The sequence below is a fragment of the Dromaius novaehollandiae genome, unplaced genomic scaffold (assembly GCF_036370855.1).
Source record: "Dromaius novaehollandiae isolate bDroNov1 unplaced genomic scaffold, bDroNov1.hap1 HAP1_SCAFFOLD_27, whole genome shotgun sequence".
Lineage (NCBI taxonomy): Eukaryota > Metazoa > Chordata > Aves > Casuariiformes > Dromaiidae > Dromaius > Dromaius novaehollandiae.
Window position 1 is genome coordinate 4,061,110 of NW_026991415.1, and position 10,995 is coordinate 4,072,104.

The following is a 10,995-nucleotide window of genomic DNA, read 5'->3' on the forward strand; positions in this document are numbered from 1 at the left end:
TCAGCTTTATTGTCCTCCTCCAGTCAGATGTGTTCCGATACAAGGCTTTTTGGCAGGAATCCCCAAAGAGCCCTGATCAATCCTTTATTTCACTTTTAATTTCCTTCCCACCCCCTCCAAGTTTGTGTCTTTTACCATCCTGATCCCCTGCTATACAACCAGCCCACCCCTGCTTACCCTTTCCCCAGTGGCACTGCTTTGTTTTGTTTCATTTTGTTTGGTTCTGTTTTTGACAGAGAGGAGCTTCAGTCCAGAAGGGTCTTGAGAAACTTGGGGGATTCAGACAACAGACACCTCATGGAGGTTTGCATGGAGGCATCAAGTCCTGCACCTAGAGGGGAATAACCGCATCCGTAAGGATAGGTTGAGGGCCTTGGGCTTCTTCATCCTGCTGGAGTGGAGGTGAAGGGCAGTAGAGCAGAACCCTGTGACTGCTTAAAGGGTAGTTTCAGAGATGATGGAGCTTTTCTTGGTAGTGGGAAACAGCATGAGAAGGGGAAAGAGCCACAAACTGCAGCTTGTAGGGTTCAGATGTAACATTAGGAAAAGGAATTGTCACTTGAAGAGTAGTGCTGCGGTGCTACAGGTGCCACAGAGAGGGTCGGTGATCAGCCCCTGGCTTTGTGTTTTGAGAAGAAGCGTGAGACATCAGAGAGACATCAGTAAAGGTGGGTAGATCGCAAGGTGAGAGCGAGGTGAGGAAGCAGGTTGGGTGTCTACAGGCTGTTGGGAAAGAGATGCAGGTACAGCACAGCACAAGACAGTCTAACTAGGGAAAATGTGGGCCCACTGCTGAATGGGGTGGGTGCCCTGGTGACGCAGGATACAGAGAGCTCAGTCCAGTCTTGTTCAACTTCTTCATCGGTGACCTGGATGAAGGGACAGAGTGCACCCTCAGCATGTTTGCTGATGGGACAAACCTGGAAGGAATGGCTGATACACCAGAAGGCTGTGCTGCCATTCAGAGGGTCCTTGACAGGCTGGAGAGATGGGCAGAGAGGAACCTCATGAACTTCAGCAAAGGGAAGTGCAGGGTCCTGCACCTGCGGAGGAATAACCCCACACACCAGGACAGGTTGGGGGTTGACCTGCTGGAAAGCCGCTCTGTGCAGAAGGACCTGGGAGTCCTGGTGGACAAGTTAACCCTGAGCCAGCAAGGTGCCCTTGTGGCCAAGAAGGCCAATGGTATCCTGGGCTGCATTAGGCAGAGTGTTGCCAGCAGGGTGAGGGAGGTGATCCTCCCCCTCTCCTCAGCCTTGGTGAGGCCACAGCTGGAATACTGTGCCCAGTTCTGGGCTCCCCAGTACAAGAGAGACATGGAACTACCGGAGCGAGTCCAGCGTAGGGCTACAAAGATGATTAGGGGACTGGAGCATCTCTCCTATGAGGAAAGGCTGAAAGAGCTGGGCCTCTTTAGCCTGGAGGGGAGAATACTCAGAAGACTGAGAGGGGATCTTATCAATGTCTACAAATATCTGAAGGGAGGGTGGCAAGAGGGTGGGGCCAGACTCTTCTCAGTGGTGCCCAGCGAAAGGACAAGAGGTAACGGGCACAAACTGAAACACAGGAAGTTCCATCTGAATATGAGGAAAACTTTCTTTGCTGTGAGGGTGACTCAGCACTGCCACAGGCTGCCCAGAGAGACTGTGGAGTCCCCTCACCAACAGGCAGAGGAGCAGGGGCATATCAGAGAGTTTTGTGTAACGAGATGGGAAGAGCGTCCTTCCTCCTTGTCTGGAGAGGTGAGCCAAGGGCAAGGGGACAAGCAAGATGGAGGACTGATGGACCACCATCAACCCAGACCACAGTTCCTTGCTCCCAGCGCTCCTGCAGCACTCCACTGAGGGTAAGGGCTTTGGGAGCTCCTTCCTGAGGGGTCACACAGAGACTGTTAACTGCGAAAAGAGCTGTGGATCCCAGGCTGTGGGGGTGGCTGCACAGACAGCCCTGCTGTAGGGTCCCGATGGGACTGAAGGAGTGAGAGGATGCTGCCCTGCCCTGCCCAGGGACAGCAGGACGCTGCCCCCAGGCTCCGTCGCCCCAGCCATGCCCAGGGCCCCCGCACGGGTGCCAGGGCCGGCACCAGCAGCAGCCCCGGGGCTGCTCCCCCGTCCCCAGCATGGCCCCAGGGCGCAGGACAGCCAGGAGCCCCACAGGGCCCCTGCAGCAGAGCCCAGCCCCTGCGGGGCAGCAGCCGGGCCCTGGGGCCTTGCACTGCTGAGGCACATGGCGCCAGGCTGCCCCCAGGACCCGCTGCGCCCCGCCACGCCCCACGCTGCTGCCCACAACATGGCGCCCAACCGTGAGGGGGGAGGGGGGAGGGGAGGGGAGGGGCAGAGCTGGTGACCAGGGCAGCAGACTGCAACGTTTCCCTAGCAACACCCCAGTGCTGCCTCCTATTGGCTGGTGTGAGGAGGAGGGAGGGCTGAACTTGACTGATGTTTCTGTCAGCCAGTCAGAGTGGAGCATGCAGAAAAGCCCAGCCCTGGAAGCAGGGTGGGAGCAAAGTGGGAGTGAGGCGGGGGATGACAGCGGGTGTGAGTGGGGCTGCTGGGGCTGCGGAGGCGTCCTGATGGCAGCGGGTGCCCTCCCGCCGGGGCGGGGGCAGCGGTGCTGCCCCGGGGCTGCTTTCCTCCCGGAGCTGCAGCAGGAGCTGGTGGGGCCGGGAGTGCAGGACAAAGCGCCCTGGCCCCGGGGCAGCTGCCCTGTGATCCAGACGTGCCGGCTGCCCACAAGCAGCTGGGCCAGGGTGGCTGGGGGGGGTTGGGGGCAGGAAGCTTTGCCCCTGCCCTGGGTCGCAGACCCCTTGTCCAGCCTTTCCCAGAGCTGCTGCTTTGGGGGCAGTAACTGCTTCATAGCGGGTGTTTCGCTGCCCAGTGAGCGTTGCGAGGTCCCGGGGTGAGTCCGGGCAGCTGCTCAGGAGCTGGCTGAGCCTTGGGGGAGGCAGGGGAGCTGCAGGCGGCAAAAGCCGCGTGGCCGGGCTGTGGGCAGGGAGGTCACGGCTGTCTGCGAGAGCTGGGCCAGGAGATCCCCAGTGTCAAATCAGCTCTTGGTCAGGAGCTGCCAGGCCAGCAGGAGGCCCGTGGCTCGGCTGTTGAGATGAGGTCACTTCTGCTGGAGTACCTGGCAGGCCAGCTCAGGAAGAAGGCATGGATATTGATTGTGAGGTCATTTGTGACTGATGAACTGACTGGATAGCAGCAGAGTTGTGGGTGGAAAGGTGACTGTGAGGTTACTTCCAGGTGAACAGTAGATAGGGCAGCAGCAGGTCCATGTCTGGGACATGTGCTTTGGAGCTCACTTCTGCCTGAGCAGCTGATAAGCCAGGATTTGGCTCATGGCTGGGGAAGTTATCGTGAGGTAGCTGCTGTCTCAGAGGCTTTTGGGCCAGTGACAGGCACATGGCTGTGAAGGGGACTGTGAGGTCATCTCCTTCTGAGTCCCTGATAGGCCAGCAGCAGGCCCCTGCCTGGAAAGGTCCTTGTGAGGTCACTGCAGACAGAGCAGCTGGCAGGCCAGCAGCTGGCACCTGGTTGGGAACTGACTCGGAGGTCCCTCCTGTCCCAGCAGCCTCCAGAGCTGCAGCAGGCGCCTGGCTGTAAAGGTGCCTGTGAGGTGCCTTCTGGGTGAGAAGCCGATAGGCCAGCAGCAGGCTGTGAAGTGGGGAATGTGCTGGTGAGGTCAGTTGTGTGTCTGTCTGTGATAGGCCAGTAACAGGCCCCTTGCTGGGAATGGACTTTGAGGTCATTTCCTCCAGAGCAGCTGGCAGGCCAGCAGCAGGCCCGTGGCAGGGACAGTGTTTGTGAGCTCACGTCTGTCTCAGTGCCTGACAGACTGTGTGGAGGCACATTGCTGGGAGGGTTGCTGGGAGGTCACTTCTCTCTTCAAGGTTCACACTTGGCTAATGGCTTGGGTATTTGCTTGTGAGGGACTTGTGAGTCCCTGATAGGCCAGCAGCAGGCAGATGGGTGTGGAAGTTGATAGTGAGGTCTCTTTGGCAGAGTAAGTGGTAGGGCAGCAGAGTGTTGGTGGCTAGGGATGTTATTTTGAGGAAACTTGTGTCTCTAAAGCCACAGGCCATCAGCAGGCCCCTGGTGGGGACATGCACTTGTGAGGTCACTTCTGTCTGAGCAACTGCCAGGCCAGCAGCTGTTGGTGGTGAGGTGACTTCTGGGTGTGGTGAGTGTTCCCAGAGAAGAGACTGACACCTGCAGAGCTCTACAGCAATATAGAAATGCAAGTATGTGCAAAGCTGATAGGCAGCACTTGACTCCTGTGTGGGGTCAGTGGCTGTGAGGTCATGTCTGCCTGAGTACCTGATAGGCCACCAACAGGCACAGGGCTAGGATGTAGGTTTTGGGGTCACTCCTGTCTCTGCAGGTGATTGGCCAGCAGCAGGCACATGACTTGGATGTTGATTGTGAGGTGCCTTCTGCCCAGTGACCTGACTGGATAGCAGCAGGCACGTAGCTGGGTCGCGTCCATCAGGAAGCTGAAAGGCTGGCAGCTGATGCGTGGGCTTGGATGTTGTTTCTGAGGTTCTTTGTACCTGATCAGCTGATGGGCCACTGAGAGGCTGATGGGTGGCAAAGTTATGATGAGGTGAATTATGTCTTGGAGGTTCCTAAGCTACTAGGAGGACCCTGGCTGTGAAGATGACAGTGATGTCACTTCTGTCTCTGAAGATGATGGTCCGGCAGCAGGCACTGGGTGTGGAAGTGCCTGTGAGGTCACCTCTGTCTGTGCAGCTGAGAGGCCAGCAGCAAGTGTACAGCTTGGATGTTCATTGTGCAGTCACTTAAGGTGTAGCAGCTGATAGGCCAGTACCAAGTACATGGCAGTGAAGGTGACTGCGATGCCACTGCAGCATCAGCTCTTGGTAGGTCAGCAGGAGGCACATGGCTTGGATGTTGACTGTGAAGTCACCTCTGCCATAGTACCTGACTGGACAACAGCAGGCAAATAGCTGGGTCATGTCCATCAGAGAAGCAGAAGGGCCTACAGCAGGCACCTGGGCTGGACAGATGGTTGTGAGGTGACTTCTTTCTGAGCAGCAATAGGTCAGCCTTTGGCTCAGGCCAAAGATAATTGTTTGTGAGGTCACTTGTGCTGGAGAATGTGATAGGCAAGCAGCAGGCTCACAGCAGGAGGATGTGCTTCTGAGGTCACTTGTGCCTGAGGCTCTGATTAGACAGCAGGCACAGAGCCTGCTGACGCAGAGCCTGCAGGCACAGAGCCATCGCCCTGCTGGCAACACTCTTCCCAGTGCAGCCCAGGAAGCCATTGGCTTTTTTTTGCCATGAGGACATGTTGCTGCCTCATGCTGCTTCATGTTGTCTACCAGCACCCCCAGGTCCTTCTCTGCAAAGCTGCTTTCCAGATGGTCAGCACCCAGTGTGCATAGGGTTACTCTTTTGCGTGTGCAAGATGTTGCATTTCCCTTTGTGGAGCTTCATGAGGTTCCTCTGTGCCCATTTCTCCAGCCTGCCGAGGTCCCTCTGAATGGCAGTGCAGACAGCTGTTGTATCATGGCTGTATTGTGGGAGAAGATTGTGTCTCAGAAGCTTGTAAGCCCTTAGGAGGCACATGACCATGCAGGTGACTGTGAGGTGACTTCTGTGTCTGCAGGTGATGGGCCAGGAGCAAGCACAGGAGTTGGAAACTGTCTGTGAGGTCACTTCTGCCTGAGTGCCTGATAGGCCAGCAGCAGGCACATGGCTTGCATTGTGATTGTGAGGTCACTTGTGTCTGAGTACCTGACTGGAGAGCAGCTGGCACATAGCTGGGTCATGTCCCTCTGAGAAGCTGACCTGCCAGCAGCAGGCAATTAGGGTTGGAAGATGATGGTGAGAGTACTGATTTCTGAGGGGCTGATAGGCTCCAAAGCTCAAAGGCCCATCTGAGGCACATGGCCACAAAGGTGACGGTGAGGTCACTTCTGTCTCTGCCAGTGATGGGCAAGGAGCAGCAGTCTGTGAGGTGACTTGTGTCTCATTAGCTGGGGTGTGATTTTTCTACCTGCGTGGTTTGCACCTCAAAGTAGGTGGTTCCATCCTCTCCAGTCTTTCTTTCCTGAAGCTCAGACATGTACGTTTTGCAATCAGGGGAGCTGAATCCCACCCATGACTGTTAAGCCCGTGCCCTGTGTTCATCCAGAGGACAGCAGGGAGGGTTTTCTCCTGTTGGCTTGCTCCCATGCCACAGGAGCTCTTCAGCTGGGATTTGTCTCCCCTTGTTTTGGACAACCACCATGGGGAGGTCCGTCCACTCTTGCTCATGCAGGCTTCTCTTACAGCTGACAGAGGGTCTCAACCCTCATCCGGGGTAATTCATCCTTGCAGCACCATGAACTCACCTGGCTCCTCCATCCTCTCGGCCTCTGGGAGCCTGATCCGCCCAGGCACAGCCTGGCTATTAGCTCACTCCTGGACTCTTCTTTGGAGGTGAACCCCCTCTGAGGTGAAATCCCAAGTGTGGTTCTGAGGCTAATTTGGACAAAGGCTCCGTCTTGGCACTGAGGTGTGGAAAAAAACAAGTGAGGTTCAGTTCCTTCTAGAGTGGTCCAGGCGTGTCCCAGCAGGCCTTGCACAGTTAAACTCACCCACCCGTCATCAAACTGTACCTTAGAGCACGCAGTGTGACTCCTTCTTGGTATCACACTATATAAAACCCCTTGCAGGTGGTAGTAATCATCATGCAAAACTCTGGGCACACTGAGCTGCCAAAGCAAACTTGCAGATGATGCCTGTGCTGTCCCTGGGCTGCAGGGGCGGCACCCTGGGCTCGGAGGAGATCTAGGCGAGGAGCTGTGCGCTGCTCGGTGGCAGGTCGGCTGCAGAGGGGCGAGTCCTGAGCAGGGTGGCCGTGAGCCGTGCCTGCCTGCCTGCCGGCCGCGGGCTGGTGGGGTGGCTGCAGCAGAGGTGCCCTCACAATCAGCACCCAGATGGGTCCCTGTCACCTGCATCACCCCCTCCCCTCCCCAGGGCTGTCACTGCTGCTGGGTGGGCTCTCTGAGGTGCTGGGTGACATCACAAAGCCTGCTGGCCAGCACATCTGCTGAGGGCCAATCAGGCAGCTGCAGTGGAAGTGACCTCACAATCAACACTGCAGCCGTGTCCCCTTTGCCTTCCTCTCCCCATGCTCTGCAGATGCAGAAGAAAGGAAAGAGAGGCAGAAGAAGAGATAGGCAGTACGTCTATTTGAATGCAGTCGTTCCTCAGAACAAAGTTTCTCCATGCAGAGTGCTGGTAGGAAATGTATCAGAAATGAATAACTCTATATAAATATAAAATAAATAATACAAAAAGAAATAAGAAATCCATTCCAATTGATAAAAAAATTTGAAATTGTGGAGATGAGGATTTTTTTCAGCTCTTGCATAGAGTTATTTTTCAAATAGGTGTTACCTTATGACTAAAAGTTTGTGTTCAGGCCCTTATTCATCTGCCCACATACAGAGGTGATTGCTGCCTGAGATGCCCTGGGGTGGCTGTGTGCCCATGGGGAGCTGGGAAATGTGACCCAGGACCTATGGGAACCTTTCTGGAGCATTAGGTGGTCACCAGGAGAAGTGTCTCCAGGCCTCTCAGTGAGACAACTTATTTCTCTCCCTTGACTAGAAAGGGAAGTCCAGACACTTGCGTTAGACATAGACATGTGCACTAAAATGGCCTGACACTGGGGGAGATCAGCCTCATCTCTGCTGTCACCTCAGGTGGAGTAGCACGTCATTTACCGTGCAGGGAAGGAAACGGGAGTGTGGCTAGATGATTAGGGACTCCTTTCAGACATCACTCTAACACAGCTATGTTGAGGTTTGTGCAGATTTGGCCATGCAGAGATACAGCGTTTCACTGAGGCTGGTCACCCTGCTTTCCTCTATCAGTTGAGAGAGCACGACACCTCAGAGTGTGACTCGCTCTGCGCAAAGAGTGAGGAGTGGCTTGGACAGCCCTGGGCTGGGGGTGGTTTTGGTGCACTGGACTCTGTGCGAGACACAAAAATATCTGTGTTAATGGTGCAGGCCTGATTATAACAGAAGAGTCTAGAAAAAGTCAATACAAAATGAAATGAGGAAGAAATGAAGGAAATGATCCAAAGCAATGGAATGTTTGGTTACAGTTTCCAGGTTTAAAGCTTCTTTTTGTTTCTATGCTCCTTCTTTGCTTTGTTTTCTTTTCTTTAATATAGTGGTCTTTTATGGGGATTTTGTGGTTTTTCTCTGTTTTGTTTTTTTGGTTTTCAGAAGGAAAGTCATATTCAGAGCTGGGGTGGGATGCAATCACAGCATCACAGACATCTGGTGCCGTTGTAGGTGCCCTGGTCCCCTCTGCCCAGCCTCCCTCTGCAGTTCTGAGGGGCTCTGGTCTCCCACAGGTCCCCTGTGAGAGCTGCCAGGCCCAGGCAGGTGCCTCAGACACACCGGGGCCTCTCCAATTTTCCCTGGATGCTTGTGGTTGGACACCTGAGCTCTGCCTGGAAAGGGGAAGAACTGTTCTCAACATTTAAAAAATATGAACACACTGTCAACAGCTCAAATGATTGGCTAATCTTAAGGTCAATGTTTTCCCATGATGAAAGAGTGGAAATTTTGAGGAAGGGTATTAATCTCAGGAGAAAAGAATTGATCTGTCCCTGACAACTTGCGTTACTGCTCTATCATGCTGTGGATGGCATCTCAGGAATCTTTCACTTATTCCCCCACGTCCTGATTCAAGTGATCATTTCTAAAGTCCCCTTTGCATCAGACTATCTGGACATATGCACTTTCCATAGTTCTCCAGGTTTCCTCCTCTCCTTATTCTTTATTCATTCAGATACTCAGCTCTCTAGCTCTGCTCTGAGCTTCAGGGGGTCTGAAGCTTGCCTCGTCTTTCAGGAGTCTAATTGTCTCTTTGCCCAGCTCCTTAGCTGTATTTCCATCTAGCTCTATTTCTCCTACCTAAAACATTTCAAGGAAGGTTGTTGCTTGTGGAAAGTGGACCTCACTGGAGGCAGCTTGGACTTAACATACACTATAGGAGTGTATTTTACTTTTTAGTAAACCTGATCATATTTTATTTTTCTTTGTTTGCAATTAAGACGAATCCTCCCATGTCTGCAGCTAGTTCTCTAAGGCAAGTAGGTGGGAATTGGTGCATAGGAGCTGTAACATTCAGCTACAGCCTTGAGTGGAAAACTGTTAGATTTTAGCAAGAGTGCTGCAAGTCCCCAGTGGCTGAAGAGAGAAATGGCAGGGCTGGGGAGGTGGGAGGAAGCTTTCATTACATGTCTCCTATCAAAACTACTGCTTTTCCTCCATGTCCAGACCTCATTAGGAGACACTCTGGATCAATACCAGTTGGAGAATGTGGAGAACACTTATTCTGCAACATGAAGAATAAAGAAAGCTTAAAAAGCAGACAAATCTTGCAGATTTGTGGCTGTTTCCCCTTCTCCTGCTGATGGCACTTCTGCCTCTGTTCCTTAGAGGCCGCTGTCAGGCACAGATTGGTCAGGCACAATTTGCCCTCGATGACTTCATGCTGGCTGTTCCTGACCCCTTCATGTGGCTGGAACTAGCTCCAGGAAGATTTGCTCCCCAGGGACTGAGGTGAAACTGACCAGCCCATCACTCCCCAGATCCTCTTTCCTGTCCTTCTTGAAGATGGATGTGATGTTTGGCAGGCAGGAGGGGAGGGCCAGGGGCCGGGCAGTGGCTGTGGGGCTGTGCCAGCTCCTGCTGCATCACTGGTCCCTGCAGTGTGGAGAAGAGGGACAGAGGACGAGGCAGCACGGGGGTGGTGGCAGGTTGGCAGGGGCAGGTGGGCAGGGGCCAGTGGGGGCTGCAGTGAGGGGTTGTGCCCGTGCCACCCTCCCAGCAGGACGGGGACATACAAGGAGGGTGCTCTGCCTGTTGTGGTGCTCAGGGCAGCTCCCCAAGGAGCACAGCTTTGCCTGAGGGACCTCTTGGTCCTTGGCATCTGTTCCAGCACAGCTGGAGCAAGAACAAGAGCTCGTGGGCCAGACCCACATCCCCCTGGCACAGTCCCTGCGACAGCCTTCTGTGCCCCGTCCCCCACAGCCCTCCTGCTTTGGCAGCCTCCACAGTTCCTGCACCTTGCCCAGCCCTGGCCATGTCCCACGCAGGTGTTAGCACACAGCCGTCCCCAGGGCCTGCTGGGGTCTGGGCCAGGACAGAGGCTGCCTAGGCCTGGCTCTTCCCCTCGATACAGGCACTGAGCCCAGCAGGAACGAGCTGGCTGCACAGCAAGACTCGCCCGTAAAGCTGGGGTGTGCAGCCAGGGCTGCAAATGGCCTCCACTCTTCTGCGCCTGGCATGTCTTGCTTCCCCTCCACGAGACCTGGCTCTGCCCCACAGACCCACCGGTGTGTGTCCTCACCCAGGGAGTGCATCAGTGCTGGCCTGCCTGGCCACTCCTGGAGCCTCCCCTGTGCTCCCCGCAGGGCCCCGAGCTGGCGGTGCTGCTCTGCAGAGCGAGCGGGTTGTGGTGCCCCAGGGCCACGGGGTGACTCTGCACTGGCCGTGGTGGTTGGGGTGAGAAGCAGACCCACCTGGACGGGCATCATTGCACCTGACAACCCCCTACCAAGGGGTCTGTGGTGTGGATGATGCTCTGAGCAATCACAGGGCATTTCAAATGGCTCAGGCTGTGTTCAGGTGTGTCCCGAGATCCAGACCAGGCTTGGTCAATGAAGGTGACATGAAGCACTCTGCAGGCTCCCTTCCCTCTGCCTGCAGGGTCCCCACTGTGGGCATCTGTCACCAGCCCTGTCACAGGGCAGACAGTCCCAGGCAGACACCGCTTGACCATTCAGCACCTCCAGGACCACTGGGCACCCACAAGTGAGAGCTGAATGCAGCCCTTCTTCCCTAACACAGCACCCCATGAGCTCATCGCCTTGAGCCCCTGGAGAGCCCTGGAAAAGCAACAGTCCTTTTCAGGGTGAAAGTCCTTGAGTGAACTCTTGGCCCTAGTTCTGGAAGAAAAAATG